This window comes from Mytilus californianus, unplaced genomic scaffold (genome assembly GCF_021869535.1).
Source record: "Mytilus californianus isolate M0D057914Y unplaced genomic scaffold, xbMytCali1.0.p SCAF_1, whole genome shotgun sequence".
Lineage (NCBI taxonomy): Eukaryota > Metazoa > Mollusca > Bivalvia > Mytilida > Mytilidae > Mytilus > Mytilus californianus.
Window position 1 is genome coordinate 216,592 of NW_026262581.1, and position 18,871 is coordinate 235,462.

Genomic DNA, 18,871 nt, shown 5'->3' on the forward strand with positions numbered 1-18,871 from the left:
ATCGTGTAGTTTATTTATATTTTTATACCTGATAATTTTCTTATTTTATACAAATTCTGTCAAGAAATGCTAAATACACGACTTTCGGCGGTTCCTAAATTTATATATCAATTTTTTTAGCACTTTAGTGTCTACGACCATATCACGTTGAAAACACCGGTTCTCGTCCGATCACCGAAGTTAAGCAACGTCGAGCTCGGTTAGTACTTGGATGGGTGACCGCCTGGGAATACCGGGTGTTGTAGACATTTTCTTCTTTTATTTTTTTTACTTATAATTTTTCACTTCTCCCAAACATACGTTCTATCTTTTTTATTTCTTTATATGGATGTCTGGGGATGTAACATTCAATATAATATATCTAACTTTTGAAGGAAACAGAAAATATATCATTCATAATTTAATTTTTTTCATTACCAACCTGGTGAAATCTTTTAAACTATTTTTAAAAATAAATGCAAATCCAGTAATGCACACGTCGGGCCATATATAAGCTTGAGAATTTCACTCTTTTCACATGCATGTGGCTCAAAAACTTAAAACGAAAATCTTAAAAATACTGTTATCCGCCATTTTTGTCCTTTGAACTCGTCTCTTCCTTTTTGACCAGGGCTTATATGATTCACAACATTTCTGAAAGGATTGTGATTATCAAATATTCATTTCAGCAAAAACAAATAAAAAACAATAAATACTAATTAAAGCTTGTAAAACTCAAGCAAAAAAGTCGACTATTTGAAACTTTGTTCCAACTCAGTCAAGGAAGTCCCGGTTTCGAATTTTGTCATCTTGGTGTGCTTTCATATCCAAGGCAAAATTTAAATTTCTGTGAAGTCTCTTTATTTCTACGTATATCTGAAAACAAAAACATATTAAGAAATGATTTTACTTCAAATACATACCATTTTTATAGCACAATCTAGTTTTTGTGAAATAATACAACACGTTTTCTGATGAAGAATCGCACGAGTGAAATTGACAAGTTGCACATTAATCGTAAATATTTCTTCACTTGTGATATTTTGTTTAATTTTAATCACATATTCTGAAAGAAAAATTCCTGCTGAACATTTTCGTATATGATTTATATATCAAAAAGTACAATTTATTTGAAACAAATGGTTAAAACTTGTCGAACAAGCACACAGAAATTCTTGTCGATTTGTTTGAAATAGATTGTCATGAAAGTTTAAGGGTGCTCTCGTCGAGGTCCGCGTTATGAGATTAACTACCCGCAAACCGCAATTTTGCACATCATTGTTATTTGTCGTTCAACTCGCACACATCTTTCAACAACCAAAGTCGCAAAATGTCTGATGCACCAGTAGTAGTCAAGACTCCAGCTAAGTCACCAAAGAAGAAAGCTGCAGCTAAACCAAAGAAAGTAGCTACTCATCCAAAATACAGCGAGATGGTAGGGAAAGCTATCTCTGCATTGAAAGAGCGCGGGGGCTCTAGCCGTCAAGCCATTCTTAAGTACATCATAGCAAACTTCAATGTTGGTAGCGATGCAAAAACAGTCAACACTCACTTGAAGTTAGCTTTGAAATCAGGAGTGAAGAGCAATAGCTTGAAACAGTCGAAGGGTACCGGCGCTTCTGGAAGTTTTAAGATACACTGTAAAAACAAGTGTAATTTTAAAAACATTTCAAACACTTGTAAGAAAATCGCAAATGTTTTATTTTAGACGCAAGTGTTTTAGAATAAACATGTGTGCTTTTGACAAATTTCTTCTGTTTATCGTTAAACACTCGTGTTTTATTTTAAACAGTTTATAATGACGGTAAAGAAATAGCCCCAATTTATTGTTTAGCGATTTATCAACATAAAGTCGAGTGATCAGCTTCAATAGCAAAGCCGGACACTTTAAATAGTAAAAAACGTCATGTAACTAAAGCTTTAAACCATGCAATTCAGATAAAGAAAAGTAATTCCTGGTCTTTTTTGTATATGATTTTCTGTGGATTATAATTGAAATTTGGTTGAAAAAAACTATAAGTACTGAAAAAGGGTAAAATTAAACAAATACTAGACATGATCATCCGGGGGTGCAGCAATAAATATTGACAGAGGGTCATCGCTCAGATATTGTCAAAACGGATAAGCGTTTTTGACATATGAAAACGAAACACACAGAAAAACACTCGCGTTTTCGTAATATGATACACACGTGACCATCCTTTAATACCGCCAAAGGTATCCAGTGTCCTAGCTGCAGCTGAGAGGGAAATGTACACAGGGCTAGAAGAATCATGATTACAATCTGGATTAAAAGGTACGTTTAATTGTTATAAAAATTATTGTCATCTAATTCGTGTTTTACTTTTCTTGTTTAATTTCATTGTGGAATTATCCTCGGACAAGCAAATTAGTATTAATATTTTAACCGATGTGGAATGTTTTGGTCGAAAGCCGCATCCCAGATTAATTTGGCGGCAATTTATTTACAAATGCTTTTTCGTTTTTTTTTTTTTGTTTTTTTTTTGTTTTTTTTTTTATCTCATTGTTTGTATTGTATTATGAAAAATTATTGATGTTGTAATGTTTATGCCCTTTGGGGCCCATAATTGGAAATAAAAAAAAAATATCTTATCTTTACACGACTGACATAAGCGTTATACTATTTAATCCTAATATTTAATATAACTCTTTCTTTTGTGATCATTTAAATAAAATTGTTTTAAGTTAGGCTTAACTGCTGGGGTACAGCAAGGATTTTCATAGTAGTAAATTCTTCGTTTAGCGAGGATAAACAGTATATCTTCCCATGTGATATAGTGATATAAGCCTGACTAGTTTTCGTATGTGTATTCACAAAAGAAAATCTAAGAAACGACTGATATACGAACGACAATACTCGACAAATTGTATTTTTGTTCATCTGAAAATCACCCCATTTAGGACCCCAATATATTTAGCAAGATAAGTTTTCTCCCTTGAAAGCAATCTTCTGTATTATTTTCCCGTAGTTTTTCAACAGACACACAAGTCACAACAAAGATGTTAGTTAATTTTTATAAGACTATAATATTAACAATAAGATTACAAAATGTAAATTATGCTTCTTAATTGATATCTCATAATCAATAGAAAAAATACATGACATCATGTCGGGTTAACTTAAGGTGTTTCACTGTTTATGTTCCTGTGTCGATGTGTGTGTAATCAGGGACTTTCTATAGTAAGTACTTAGTATAGAAAGTCCCTGGTGTAATACTAATCATGCTAATAATGTAGTTTGTTGATTTGTGGGTATGTATGTGTATGTGTCTTTTGCATGTAAACTGTTATTAAAATTGAAAGAAAACAAATGAAAATCGAGATATCTACTGACAGTACAGTAGCAAATAGAGACAATTTCAGTGGCGGATCCAGAAATTTTCATAAGGGTGGGGAACTGACTGCCTAAGAGGGGGCCCGCTCCAGTCATGCTTCAGTGATTCCTTAGATAATCAACCAACAAATGGGGGCCCCCTACCCCCCCCCCCCCCCCCCCCCCCCCTAAATCCGCCTCTGTTTTTTACACCTGAGACTATACATGTACTGTTATAGATTTATATAGTCTCATTTCATATGTACATTCTGTAGCAAGGACTAGGTCATGCTAGTGATTTAAATATTTATATTGAAAAAAAATCATGATTATGTTGCAACAATTAACCTGTTAACTGAACAAATATAAAATTTTCAGGATAAAATGTACTTCTGTCTTCAGAATTCCATTTTATTTAGTATAAGTTGTTGTACAAATGTAAGACTTTACAAGGAGGTAGAATATCAGGCTAAAGTTAAAGATTGTAAGACAAATTAGGTTTATGGCCTGCAATCATAATTGTGTTGCCTATCCAATTTAACTACCTCATTTGTCTATTATATTTTATCATATTTTATTTTACTGTTTTTCAGCAGTGAGTACATTGGACAGCATTCAAAAGAAAAAAATGAAGAACACAGAAACAGGCAAAAGAAAAAAAAAAGAAAAAGAAGAAACACCTGAAATCATGGTATGTTATTTTTATGCCCCGGCCATAAGTGGCAGGGGCATATAGTGCTACCTATGTCTATCCTTCTGTGACTTCAATATTTCCAAACAAAACAGTTGTCTTGACTTTGTTTTGAATAATGAAACATAAATGTACATATACTGAGTCATGTTAATATACATGCATAAGAAAAACAATAGTTTTTAGATATTTGTATTTGTGTGTTGCAGTCCATATTATCAGGGTCTACCTTTTAATTTAAAGTCAACATTTTAACCAGAGCATTACATGTTAGCTTAAGGGTCCTCATATGACCATGATTTCATTGAGAAGAAAACAGAAAAAAACATTGAAAATACAAACTTAGATTTATTGGTAGAGTCATGCCAAACAAAATAATATGTGTTTCAGGTTTCAGTCATTTTGTCGGTATTGATTACAAAAATGGGATGTAGGTACATATAAGAATAAAATGTAGTATGATTGCCAATTAGATAACTCTCCATCAGAGACCAAATGATGTAGAAGTAAGCAACTATAGGGTACTGTATGGCCTTCAACAATGAGCAAAACCCATAACCAAAAGTGCAAATGCAAGCTATCAATTCAAACAATGTACATTTTCGTACATTGTACATATAAATTATACGATTGCAGACTAAATATCATGAAAAAAAATATTTCTGTTCCAGATATTGGATGAATGTTAATTTATCAAGATGCTGAAGTATAAATGAATATGAAGGTTATAGGAAGTAAACCTGAAAAAGTTCTGAGGTGTCTTACCAAAGATAAAAAAAAAAAGAATTGAAGGTATGACTAGATTTACATAGTAACATGTATTTTTCAAGCAACTCCTATCTATAAAATCATTTTTATTCGTTTAAGATATTAACAAGATATGATAATTCATTTTTTATGACAGATATCATCAATATTTTGAGTATTATAATGAAAATAAACTGGTGTCATATATATTACCATTAAAAATTCAATATGACATAATATCTGTACATCAACATATATGTAGATACATTTCGGGGTCTAAGACCGGCTTTTATAGCTGACTATGCGCATAGTCAGCTATAAAAGCCGGTCTTAGACCCCGAAATGTATCTACTGTGGACTTTATTTATAAGAGTAATATGATTGGTTGCTTATTAATAGAATGGTGTAACTAAAAAGATGTATGATGTTAACCCCATATGAAAGTACAGCTGAATAATTGCTTATCAGTTAACCCTTTTATAATGGAAAAGTGAGGTTTATCACTGATCTGTTAACCATTATTATCAGGGAACAGTGCAGCAATTCTCAGATTTGTTTACTTTCTTTTTTTGCGCACTCAGTCTTAACATTTGTCCATTAGTTTTCAAGGTTAAGGTTTTTTTTTCTCTCCAGAAAATCACTTTGAACACAACAAATTTGGTATCTGTTGATTTTTAATGAACTTTACACATATATCTGCATATGTTTTGTAATTAACTGTGCAATGTATAAATAGATTTTATTTAGAATGACAATATATCAACTCACAATTATTTTCAAGAAAAGGGGCATCTAGATTCAAGTATATTAGGTAGTAAAAATTCACTTTTAAGTTATAATTTAAACTTTATTACCTTCAAAGGCCATACATAAATGAATTGAACAATATTTCAGGAGGCAGAGTACAAATTTCTTCCTGAAACTGGATACTCATAGGCAAAGGGAAGAAGTCGACTACTTTCATATCCATACATGAAAATGTTGTTGAAAACGAAGTGGATAAGTACACAAAAAGCCACCATGAGGAGGGACTCAGATCAGCTTTATATTTGAAAGGGACAAGAACAATTAGAAATGTCAGATATAGCGACTGAAACTTTATATTATTTTACATGTTACATCTATTATACTGTATCAATCTTGGAAAATATTTGTGATTTTATAAAGAATAATTGCAATGAATAAAATTTCATACATTTTTTTTTATTTCTCAGTATTTATGATGCCTATACAAAATTTTATATTAGTGTAGGAGATTACTCTTGGTATAACATGTACCTTGTTTTGGAAACAAACAACTGGTTGCACTATGCAGGGTATTTTTTAGTTCGAACATTAATGAGTAAATAATGACAAAATACTCCAGTCATGAAACCTGACAAGTTTAAAATATTTGGGGTATAGGAAACTGCAAAGGACAAATTTTAGTGGTAAGATTTTCTATACAAGCCAATGATACAGATCTTGTCATTTGAAGAGCAAAAGGAACAATACTAATGCTTAGCTAAAACACATTTTAAAAACACACATTTCAAAACATACAATGCAAAAACACTTGCGGTGTACACAAAAAATCACACATGTGTTTAAACAAAAACATATCTCATTTATAAACACTTAAAAGTGTTTTAAAAGTGTGTCTCCTTCATAAACACTTAAAAGTGTTTTATATTAAACGCTGAAGTGTTTTATGTAAAACATCATAGTGTTATTGACAAAACATGTGTGTTTTGAAGGAAAACATTAGTGATTACTGTATAAAACATTTTAAACGTTTTATATAAAACACAAGTGCTTAAAACTAAACACTTAAAAGTGTTTTAAAACTGTGTCTGATATGTGTTTTAAAAGTGTTTTATTTTGAAACACTTGTTTTTACAGTGTAGGTGAAGTGGTTAAACCAGCTAAGAAGCCAGCAAAGAAAGCAGTTAAGCCTAAAGCCGCTAAACCAAAGAAGGCAAAGACACCTAAAAAGACTGCCACAAAGAAACCTGCAGCAAAGAAACCAGCTGGTGAAAAGAAAGCAGCTAAACCAAAAGCAAAGAAACCAGCTACCAAGAAACCTGCTGCAAAACCCGCTGCCAAATCTGCAAAGAAAGCCACAAAATCACCAAAAAAGACCAAGGCTGCAGCTAAACCAAAGAAGGCAAAGACCCCAAAGAAGAAGTAAATGGAGGAAGCATATGATGCTTTTAAAGCTTAAACAGCCCTTTTAAGGGCTACCAAAATTTTTCAAAAAGAGTCTGAAATTGTTGCATGGTATATAACTTGGTTACAAATAAAATCAAGCTCGTCCCCATATTCCATATCTGTCTTTCTATTCTTGCATTTTTTTGTCTTCTCTAAAGTGCATGTGAACTTGTTAAGTTTTACTATCTTCCACTCTGGATCGTGTAGTTTATTTATATTTTTATACCTGATAATTTTCTTATTTTATACAAATTCTGTCAAGAAATGCTAAATACACGACTTTCGGCGGTTCCTAAATTTATATATCAATTTTTTTAGCACTTTAGTGTCTACGACCATATCACGTTGAAAACACCGGTTCTCGTCCGATCACCGAAGTTAAGCAACGTCGAGCTCGGTTAGTACTTGGATGGGTGACCGCCTGGGAATACCGGGTGTTGTAGACATTTTCTTCTTTTATTTTTTTTACTTATAATTTTTCACTTCTCCCAAACATACGTTCTATCTTTTTTATTTCTTTATATGGATGTCTGGGGATGTAACATTCAATATAATATATCTAACTTTTGAAGGAAACAGAAAATATATCATTCATAATTTAATTTTTTTCATTACCAACCTGGTGAAATCTTTTAAACTATTTTTAAAAATAAATGCAAATCCAGTAATGCACACGTCGGGCCATATATAAGCTTGAGAATTTCACTCTTTTCACATGCATGTGGCTCAAAAACTTAAAACGAAAATCTTAAAAATACTGTTATCCGCCATTTTTGTCCTTTGAACTCGTCTCTTCCTTTTTGACCAGGGCTTATATGATTCACAACATTTCTGAAAGGATTGTGATTATCAAATATTCATTTCAGCAAAAACAAATAAAAAACAATAAATACTAATTAAAGCTTGTAAAACTCAAGCAAAAAAGTCGACTATTTGAAACTTTGTTCCAACTCAGTCAAGGAAGTCCCGGTTTCGAATTTTGTCATCTTGGTGTGCTTTCATATCCAAGGCAAAATTTAAATTTCTGTGAAGTCTCTTTATTTCTACGTATATCTGAAAACAAAAACATATTAAGAAATGATTTTACTTTAAATACATACCATTTTTATAGCACAATCTAGTTTTTGTGAAATAATACAACACGTTTTCTGATGAAGAATCGCACGAGTGAAATTGACAAGTTGCACATTAATCGTAAATATTTCTTCACTTGTGATATTTTGTTTAATTTTAATCACATATTCTGAAAGAAAAATTCCTGCTGAACATTTTCGTATATGATTTATATATCAAAAAGTACAATTTATTTGAAACAAATGGTTAAAACTTGTCGAACAAGCACACAGAAATTCTTGTCGATTTGTTTGAAATAGATTGTCATGAAAGTTTAAGGGTCCTCTCGTCGAGGTCCGCGTTATGAGATTAACTACCCGCAAACCGCAATTTTGCACATCATTGTTATTTGTCGTTCAACTCGCACACATCTTTCAACAACCAAAGTCGCAAAATGTCTGATGCACCAGTAGTAGTCAAGACTCCAGCTAAGTCACCAAAGAAGAAAGCTGCAGCTAAACCAAAGAAAGTAGCTACTCATCCAAAATACAGCGAGATGGTAGGGAAAGCTATCTCTGCATTGAAAGAGCGCGGGGGCTCTAGCCGTCAAGCCATTCTTAAGTACATCATAGCAAACTTCAATGTTGGTAGCGATGCAAAAACAGTCAACACTCACTTGAAGTTAGCTTTGAAATCAGGAGTGAAGAGCAATAGCTTGAAACAGTCGAAGGGTACCGGCGCTTCTGGAAGTTTTAAGATAGGTGAAGTGGCTAAACCAGCTAAGAAGCCAGCAAAGAAAGCAGTTAAGCCTAAAGCCGCTAAACCAAAGAAGGCAAAGACACCTAAAAAGACTGCCACAAAGAAACCTGCAGCAAAGAAACCAGCTGGTGAAAAGAAAGCAGCTAAACCAAAAGCAAAGAAACCAGCTACCAAGAAACCTGCTGCAAAACCCGCTGCCAAATCTGCAAAGAAAGCCACAAAATCACCAAAAAAGACCAAGGCTGCAGCTAAACCAAAGAAGGCAAAGACCCCAAAGAAGAAGTAAATGGAGGAAGCATATGATGCTTTTAAAGCTTAAACAGCCCTTTTAAGGGCTACCAAAATTTTTCAAAAAGAGTCTGAAATTGTTGCATGGTATATAACTTGGTTACAAATAAAATCAAGCTCGTCCCCATATTCCATATCTGTCTTTCTATTCTTGCATTTTTTTGTCTTCTCTAAAGTGCATGTGAACTTGTTAAGTTTTACTATCTTCCACTCTGGATCGTGTAGTTTATTTATATTTTTATACCTGATAATTTTCTTATTTTATACAAATTCTGTCAAGAAATGCTAAATACACGACTTTCGGCGGTTCCTAAATTTATATATCAATTTTTTTAGCACTTTAGTGTCTACGACCATATCACGTTGAAAACACCGGTTCTCGTCCGATCACCGAAGTTAAGCAACGTCGAGCTCGGTTAGTACTTGGATGGGTGACCGCCTGGGAATACCGGGTGTTGTAGACATTTTCTTCTTTTATTTTTTTTACTTATAATTTTTCACTTCTCCCAAACATACGTTCTATCTTTTTTATTTCTTTATATGGATGTCTGGGGATGTAACATTCAATATAATATATCTAACTTTTGAAGGAAACAGAAAATATATCATTCATAATTTAATTTTTTTCATTACCAACCTGGTGAAATCTTTTAAACTATTTTTAAAAATAAATGCAAATCCAGTAATGCACACGTCGGGCCATATATAAGCTTGAGAATTTCACTCTTTTCACATGCATGTGGCTCAAAAACTTAAAACGAAAATCTTAAAAATACTGTTATCCGCCATTTTTGTCCTTTGAACTCGTCTCTTCCTTTTTGACCAGGGCTTATATGATTCACAACATTTCTGAAAGGATTGTGATTATCAAATATTCATTTCAGCAAAAACAAATAAAAAACAATAAATACTAATTAAAGCTTGTAAAACTCAAGCAAAAAAGTCGACTATTTGAAACTTTGTTCCAACTCAGTCAAGGAAGTCCCGGTTTCGAATTTTGTCATCTTGGTGTGCTTTCATATCCAAGGCAAAATTTAAATTTCTGTGAAGTCTCTTTATTTCTACGTATATCTGAAAACAAAAACATATTAAGAAATGATTTTACTTCAAATACATACCATTTTTATAGCACAATCTAGTTTTTGTGAAATAATACAACACGTTTTCTGATGAAGAATCGCACGAGTGAAATTGACAAGTTGCACATTAATCGTAAATATTTCTTCACTTGTGATATTTTGTTTAATTTTAATCACATATTCTGAAAGAAAAATTCCTGCTGAACATTTTCGTATATGATTTATATATCAAAAAGTACAATTTATTTGAAACAAATGGTTAAAACTTGTCGAACAAGCACACAGAAATTCTTGTCGATTTGTTTGAAATAGATTGTCATGAAAGTTTAAGGGTGCTCTCGTCGAGGTCCGCGTTATGAGATTAACTACCCGCAAACCGCAATTTTGCACATCATTGTTATTTGTCGTTCAACTCGCACACATCTTTCAACAACCAAAGTCGCAAAATGTCTGATGCACCAGTAGTAGTCAAGACTCCAGCTAAGTCACCAAAGAAGAAAGCTGCAGCTAAACCAAAGAAAGTAGCTACTCATCCAAAATACAGCGAGATGGTAGGGAAAGCTATCTCTGCATTGAAAGAGCGCGGGGGCTCTAGCCGTCAAGCCATTCTTAAGTACATCATAGCAAACTTCAATGTTGGTAGCGATGCAAAAACAGTCAACACTCACTTGAAGTTAGCTTTGAAATCAGGAGTGAAGAGCAATAGCTTGAAACAGTCGAAGGGTACCGGCGCTTCTGGAAGTTTTAAGATAGGTGAAGTGGCTAAACCAGCTAAGAAGCCAGCAAAGAAAGCAGTTAAGCCTAAAGCCGCTAAACCAAAGAAGGCAAAGACACCTAAAAAGACTGCCACAAAGAAACCTGCAGCAAAGAAACCAGCTGGTGAAAAGAAAGCAGCTAAACCAAAAGCAAAGAAACCAGCTACCAAGAAACCTGCTGCAAAACCCGCTGCCAAATCTGCAAAGAAAGCCACAAAATCACCAAAAAAGACCAAGGCTGCAGCTAAACCAAAGAAGGCAAAGACCCCAAAGAAGAAGTAAATGGAGGAAGCATATGATGCTTTTAAAGCTTAAACAGCCCTTTTAAGGGCTACCAAAATTTTTCAAAAAGAGTCTGAAATTGTTGCATGGTATATAACTTGGTTACAAATAAAATCAAGCTCGTCCCCATATTCCATATCTGTCTTTCTATTCTTGCATTTTTTTGTCTTCTCTAAAGTGCATGTGAACTTGTTAAGTTTTACTATCTTCCACTCTGGATCGTGTAGTTTATTTATATTTTTATACCTGATAATTTTCTTATTTTATACAAATTCTGTCAAGAAATGCTAAATACACGACTTTCGGCGGTTCCTAAATTTATATATCAATTTTTTTAGCACTTTAGTGTCTACGACCATATCACGTTGAAAACACCGGTTCTCGTCCGATCACCGAAGTTAAGCAACGTCGAGCTCGGTTAGTACTTGGATGGGTGACCGCCTGGGAATACCGGGTGTTGTAGACATTTTCTTCTTTTATTTTTTTTACTTATAATTTTTCACTTCTCCCAAACATACGTTCTATCTTTTTTATTTCTTTATATGGATGTCTGGGGATGTAACATTCAATATAATATATCTAACTTTTGAAGGAAACAGAAAATATATCATTCATAATTTAATTTTTTTCATTACCAACCTGGTGAAATCTTTTAAACTATTTTTAAAAATAAATGCAAATCCAGTAATGCACACGTCGGGCCATATATAAGCTTGAGAATTTCACTCTTTTCACATGCATGTGGCTCAAAAACTTAAAACGAAAATCTTAAAAATACTGTTATCCGCCATTTTTGTCCTTTGAACTCGTCTCTTCCTTTTTGACCAGGGCTTATATGATTCACAACATTTCTGAAAGGATTGTGATTATCAAATATTCATTTCAGCAAAAACAAATAAAAAACAATAAATACTAATTAAAGCTTGTAAAACTCAAGCAAAAAAGTCGACTATTTGAAACTTTGTTCCAACTCAGTCAAGGAAGTCCCGGTTTCGAATTTTGTCATCTTGGTGTGCTTTCATATCCAAGGCAAAATTTAAATTTCTGTGAAGTCTCTTTATTTCTACGTATATCTGAAAACAAAAACATATTAAGAAATGATTTTACTTCAAATACATACCATTTTTATAGCACAATCTAGTTTTTGTGAAATAATACAACACGTTTTCTGATGAAGAATCGCACGAGTGAAATTGACAAGTTGCACATTAATCGTAAATATTTCTTCACTTGTGATATTTTGTTTAATTTTAATCACATATTCTGAAAGAAAAATTCCTGCTGAACATTTTCGTATATGATTTATATATCAAAAAGTACAATTTATTTGAAACAAATGGTTAAAACTTGTCGAACAAGCACACAGAAATTCTTGTCGATTTGTTTGAAATAGATTGTCATGAAAGTTTAAGGGTCCTCTCGTCGAGGTCCGCGTTATGAGATTAACTACCCGCAAACCGCAATTTTGCACATCATTGTTATTTGTCGTTCAACTCGCACACATCTTTCAACAACCAAAGTCGCAAAATGTCTGATGCACCAGTAGTAGTCAAGACTCCAGCTAAGTCACCAAAGAAGAAAGCTGCAGCTAAACCAAAGAAAGTAGCTACTCATCCAAAATACAGCGAGATGGTAGGGAAAGCTATCTCTGCATTGAAAGAGCGCGGGGGCTCTAGCCGTCAAGCCATTCTTAAGTACATCATAGCAAACTTCAATGTTGGTAGCGATGCAAAAACAGTCAACACTCACTTGAAGTTAGCTTTGAAATCAGGAGTGAAGAGCAATAGCTTGAAACAGTCGAAGGGTACCGGCGCTTCTGGAAGTTTTAAGATAGGTGAAGTGGCTAAACCAGCTAAGAAGCCAGCAAAGAAAGCAGTTAAGCCTAAAGCCGCTAAACCAAAGAAGGCAAAGACACCTAAAAAGACTGCCACAAAGAAACCTGCAGCAAAGAAACCAGCTGGTGAAAAGAAAGCAGCTAAACCAAAAGCAAAGAAACCAGCTACCAAGAAACCTGCTGCAAAACCCGCTGCCAAATCTGCAAAGAAAGCCACAAAATCACCAAAAAAGACCAAGGCTGCAGCTAAACCAAAGAAGGCAAAGACCCCAAAGAAGAAGTAAATGGAGGAAGCATATGATGCTTTTAAAGCTTAAACAGCCCTTTTAAGGGCTACCAAAATTTTTCAAAAAGAGTCTGAAATTGTTGCATGGTATATAACTTGGTTACAAATAAAATCAAGCTCGTCCCCATATTCCATATCTGTCTTTCTATTCTTGCATTTTTTTGTCTTCTCTAAAGTGCATGTGAACTTGTTAAGTTTTACTATCTTCCACTCTGGATCGTGTAGTTTATTTATATTTTTATACCTGATAATTTTCTTATTTTATACAAATTCTGTCAAGAAATGCTAAATACACGACTTTCGGCGGTTCCTAAATTTATATATCAATTTTTTTAGCACTTTAGTGTCTACGACCATATCACGTTGAAAACACCGGTTCTCGTCCGATCACCGAAGTTAAGCAACGTCGAGCTCGGTTAGTACTTGGATGGGTGACCGCCTGGGAATACCGGGTGTTGTAGACATTTTCTTCTTTTATTTTTTTTACTTATAATTTTTCACTTCTCCCAAACATACGTTCTATCTTTTTTATTTCTTTATATGGATGTCTGGGGATGTAACATTCAATATAATATATCTAACTTTTGAAGGAAACAGAAAATATATCATTCATAATTTAATTTTTTTCATTACCAACCTGGTGAAATCTTTTAAACTATTTTTAAAAATAAATGCAAATCCAGTAATGCACACGTCGGGCCATATATAAGCTTGAGAATTTCACTCTTTTCACATGCATGTGGCTCAAAAACTTAAAACGAAAATCTTAAAAATACTGTTATCCGCCATTTTTGTCCTTTGAACTCGTCTCTTCCTTTTTGACCAGGGCTTATATGATTCACAACATTTCTGAAAGGATTGTGATTATCAAATATTCATTTCAGCAAAAACAAATAAAAAACAATAAATACTAATTAAAGCTTGTAAAACTCAAGCAAAAAAGTCGACTATTTGAAACTTTGTTCCAACTCAGTCAAGGAAGTCCCGGTTTCGAATTTTGTCATCTTGGTGTGCTTTCATATCCAAGGCAAAATTTAAATTTCTGTGAAGTCTCTTTATTTCTACGTATATCTGAAAACAAAAACATATTAAGAAATGATTTTACTTCAAATACATACCATTTTTATAGCACAATCTAGTTTTTGTGAAATAATACAACACGTTTTCTGATGAAGAATCGCACGAGTGAAATTGACAAGTTGCACATTAATCGTAAATATTTCTTCACTTGTGATATTTTGTTTAATTTTAATCACATATTCTGAAAGAAAAATTCCTGCTGAACATTTTCGTATATGATTTATATATCAAAAAGTACAATTTATTTGAAACAAATGGTTAAAACTTGTCGAACAAGCACACAGAAATTCTTGTCGATTTGTTTGAAATAGATTGTCATGAAAGTTTAAGGGTCCTCTCGTCGAGGTCCGCGTTATGAGATTAACTACCCGCAAACCGCAATTTTGCACATCATTGTTATTTGTCGTTCAACTCGCACACATCTTTCAACAACCAAAGTCGCAAAATGTCTGATGCACCAGTAGTAGTCAAGACTCCAGCTAAGTCACCAAAGAAGAAAGCTGCAGCTAAACCAAAGAAAGTAGCTACTCATCCAAAATACAGCGAGATGGTAGGGAAAGCTATCTCTGCATTGAAAGAGCGCGGGGGCTCTAGCCGTCAAGCCATTCTTAAGTACATCATAGCAAACTTCAATGTTGGTAGCGATGCAAAAACAGTCAACACTCACTTGAAGTTAGCTTTGAAATCAGGAGTGAAGAGCAATAGCTTGAAACAGTCGAAGGGTACCGGCGCTTCTGGAAGTTTTAAGATAGGTGAAGTGGCTAAACCAGCTAAGAAGCCAGCAAAGAAAGCAGTTAAGCCTAAAGCCGCTAAACCAAAGAAGGCAAAGACACCTAAAAAGACTGCCACAAAGAAACCTGCAGCAAAGAAACCAGCTGGTGAAAAGAAAGCAGCTAAACCAAAAGCAAAGAAACCAGCTACCAAGAAACCTGCTGCAAAACCCGCTGCCAAATCTGCAAAGAAAGCCACAAAATCACCAAAAAAGACCAAGGCTGCAGCTAAACCAAAGAAGGCAAAGACCCCAAAGAAGAAGTAAATGGAGGAAGCATATGATGCTTTTAAAGCTTAAACAGCCCTTTTAAGGGCTACCAAAATTTTTCAAAAAGAGTCTGAAATTGTTGCATGGTATATAACTTGGTTACAAATAAAATCAAGCTCGTCCCCATATTCCATATCTGTCTTTCTATTCTTGCATTTTTTTGTCTTCTCTAAAGTGCATGTGAACTTGTTAAGTTTTACTATCTTCCACTCTGGATCGTGTAGTTTATTTATATTTTTATACCTGATAATTTTCTTATTTTATACAAATTCTGTCAAGAAATGCTAAATACACGACTTTCGGCGGTTCCTAAATTTATATATCAATTTTTTTAGCACTTTAGTGTCTACGACCATATCACGTTGAAAACACCGGTTCTCGTCCGATCACCGAAGTTAAGCAACGTCGAGCTCGGTTAGTACTTGGATGGGTGACCGCCTGGGAATACCGGGTGTTGTAGACATTTTCTTCTTTTATTTTTTTTACTTATAATTTTTCACTTCTCCCAAACATACGTTCTATCTTTTTTATTTCTTTATATGGATGTCTGGGGATGTAACATTCAATATAATATATCTAACTTTTGAAGGAAACAGAAAATATATCATTCATAATTTAATTTTTTTCATTACCAACCTGGTGAAATCTTTTAAACTATTTTTAAAAATAAATGCAAATCCAGTAATGCACACGTCGGGCCATATATAAGCTTGAGAATTTCACTCTTTTCACATGCATGTGGCTCAAAAACTTAAAACGAAAATCTTAAAAATACTGTTATCCGCCATTTTTGTCCTTTGAACTCGTCTCTTCCTTTTTGACCAGGGCTTATATGATTCACAACATTTCTGAAAGGATTGTGATTATCAAATATTCATTTCAGCAAAAACAAATAAAAAACAATAAATACTAATTAAAGCTTGTAAAACTCAAGCAAAAAAGTCGACTATTTGAAACTTTGTTCCAACTCAGTCAAGGAAGTCCCGGTTTCGAATTTTGTCATCTTGGTGTGCTTTCATATCCAAGGCAAAATTTAAATTTCTGTGAAGTCTCTTTATTTCTACGTATATCTGAAAACAAAAACATATTAAGAAATGATTTTACTTCAAATACATACCATTTTTATAGCACAATCTAGTTTTTGTGAAATAATACAACACGTTTTCTGATGAAGAATCGCACGAGTGAAATTGACAAGTTGCACATTAATCGTAAATATTTCTTCACTTGTGATATTTTGTTTAATTTTAATCACATATTCTGAAAGAAAAATTCCTGCTGAACATTTTCGTATATGATTTATATATCAAAAAGTACAATTTATTTGAAACAAATGGTTAAAACTTGTCGAACAAGCACACAGAAATTCTTGTCGATTTGTTTGAAATAGATTGTCATGAAAGTTTAAGGGTGCTCTCGTCGAGGTCCGCGTTATGAGATTAACTACCCGCAAACCGCAATTTTGCACATCATTGTTATTTGTCGTTCAACTCGCACACATCTTTCAACAACCAAAGTCGCAAAATGTCTGATGCACCAGTAGTAGTCAAGACTCCAGCTAAGTCACCAAAGAAGAAAGCTGCAGCTAAACCAAAGAAAGTAGCTACTCATCCAAAATACAGCGAGACGGTAGGGAAAGCTATCTCTGCATTGAAAGAGCGCGGGGGCTCTAGCCGTCAAGCCATTCTTAAGTACATCATAGCAAACTTCAATGTTGGTAGCGATGCAAAAACAGTCAACACTCACTTGAAGTTAGCTTTGAAATCAGGAGTGAAGAGCAATAGCTTGAAACAGTCGAAGGGTACCGGCGCTTCTGGAAGTTTTAAGATAGGTGAAGTGGCTAAACCAGCTAAGAAGCCAGCAAAGAAAGCAGTTAAGCCTAAAGCCGCTAAACCAAAGAAGGCAAAGACACCTAAAAAGACTGCCACAAAGAAACCTGCAGCAAAGAAACCAGCTGGTGAAAAGAAAGCAGCTAAACCAAAAGCAAAGAAACCAGCTACCAAGAAACCTGCTGCAAAACCCGCTGCCAAATCTGCAAAGAAAGCCACAAAATCACCAAAAAAGACCAAGGCTGCAGCTAAACCAAAGAAGGCAAAGACCCCAAAGAAGAAGTAAATGGAGGAAGCATATGATGCTTTTAAAGCTTAAACAGCCCTTTTAAGGGCTACCAAAATTTTTCAAAAAGAGTCTGAAATTGTTGCATGGTATATAACTTGGTTACAAATAAAATCAAGCTCGTCCCCATATTCCATATCTGTCTTTCTATTCTTGCATTTTTTTGTCTTCTCTAAAGTGCATGTGAACTTGTTAAGTTTTACTATCTTCCACTCTGGATCGTGTAGTTTATTTATATTTTTATACCTGATAATTTTCTTATTTTATACAAATTCTGTCAAGAAATGCTAAATACACGACTTTCGGCGGTTCCTAAATTTATATATCAATTTTTTTAGCACTTTAGTGTCTACGACCATATCACGTTGAAAACACCGGTTCTCGTCCGATCACCGAAGTTAAGCAACGTCGAGCTCGGTTAGTACTTGGATGGGTGACCGCCTGGGAATACCGGGTGTTGTAGACATTTTCTTCTTTTATTTTTTTTACTTATAATTTTTCACTTCTCCCAAACATACGTTCTATCTTTTTTATTTCTTTATATGGATGTCTGGGGATGTAACATTCAATATAATATATCTAACTTTTGAAGGAAACACTGAGAAAATATATCATTCATAATTTAATTTTTTTCATTACCAACCTGGTGAAATCTTTTAAACTATTTTTAAAAATAAATGCAAATCCAGTAATGCACACGTCGGGCCATATATAAGCTTGAGAATTTCACTCTTTTCACATGCATGTGGCTCAAAAACTTAAAACGAAAATCTTAAAAATACTGTTATCCGCCATTTTTGTCCTTTGAACTCGTCTCTTCCTTTTTGACCAGGGCTTATATGATTCACAACATTTCTGAAAGGATTGTGATTATCAAATATTCATTTCAGCAAAAACAAATAAAAAACAATAAATACTAATTAAAGCTTGTAAAACTCAAGCAAAAAAGTCGACTATTTGAAACTTTGTTCCAACTCAGTCAAGGAAGTCCCGGTTTCGAATTTTGTCATCTTGGTGTGCTTTCATATCCAAGGCAAAATTTAAATTTCTGTGAAGTCTCTTTATTTCTACGTATATCTGAAAACAAAAACATATTAAGAAATGATTTTACTTCAAATGCATACCATTTTTATAGCACAATCTAGTTTTTGTGAAATAATACAACACGTTTTCTGATGAAGAATCGCACGAGTGAAATTGACAAGTTGCACATTAATCGTAAATATTTCTTCACTTGTGATATTTTGTTTAATTTTAATCACATATTCTGAAAGAAAAATTCCTGCTGAACATTTTCGTATATGATTTATATATCAAAAAGTACAATTTATTTGAAACAAATGGTTAAAACTTGTCGAAC

General features: G+C 33.7%; 1 long non-coding RNA gene and 7 other non-coding genes across 8 annotated transcripts; all 8 read left to right on the forward strand.

Moving 5' to 3' along the window:
• Positions 1–129: 129 nt before the first annotated feature.
• On the forward strand, positions 130–248 carry LOC127714799 (5S ribosomal RNA). Its single transcript, XR_007987940.1, has one exon. It is a non-coding gene; the product is annotated as a 5S ribosomal RNA (ribosomal RNA).
• A 1,912-nt stretch (positions 249–2,160) lies between these two features.
• On the forward strand, positions 2,161–5,957 carry LOC127725912 (uncharacterized). Its single transcript, XR_007993282.1, has 4 exons — positions 2,161–2,275; positions 3,907–4,004; positions 4,676–4,796; positions 5,646–5,957. It is a non-coding gene; the product is annotated as an uncharacterized LOC127725912 (long non-coding RNA).
• A 1,311-nt stretch (positions 5,958–7,268) lies between these two features.
• On the forward strand, positions 7,269–7,387 carry LOC127714804 (5S ribosomal RNA). Its single transcript, XR_007987948.1, has one exon. It is a non-coding gene; the product is annotated as a 5S ribosomal RNA (ribosomal RNA).
• Positions 7,388–9,386: 1,999 nt separating this feature from the next.
• LOC127714813 (5S ribosomal RNA) lies at positions 9,387–9,505 on the forward strand. Its single transcript, XR_007987952.1, has one exon. It is a non-coding gene; the product is annotated as a 5S ribosomal RNA (ribosomal RNA).
• Positions 9,506–11,504: 1,999 nt separating this feature from the next.
• Positions 11,505–11,623, forward strand: LOC127714818 (5S ribosomal RNA). Its single transcript, XR_007987953.1, has one exon. It is a non-coding gene; the product is annotated as a 5S ribosomal RNA (ribosomal RNA).
• Positions 11,624–13,622: 1,999 nt separating this feature from the next.
• Positions 13,623–13,741, forward strand: LOC127714824 (5S ribosomal RNA). Its single transcript, XR_007987956.1, has one exon. It is a non-coding gene; the product is annotated as a 5S ribosomal RNA (ribosomal RNA).
• A 1,999-nt stretch (positions 13,742–15,740) lies between these two features.
• Positions 15,741–15,859, forward strand: LOC127714832 (5S ribosomal RNA). The gene has a single exon (XR_007987958.1). It is a non-coding gene; the product is annotated as a 5S ribosomal RNA (ribosomal RNA).
• Positions 15,860–17,858: 1,999 nt separating this feature from the next.
• LOC127714839 (5S ribosomal RNA) lies at positions 17,859–17,977 on the forward strand. The gene has a single exon (XR_007987959.1). It is a non-coding gene; the product is annotated as a 5S ribosomal RNA (ribosomal RNA).
• The last annotated feature ends 894 nt before the right edge of the window (positions 17,978–18,871 follow it).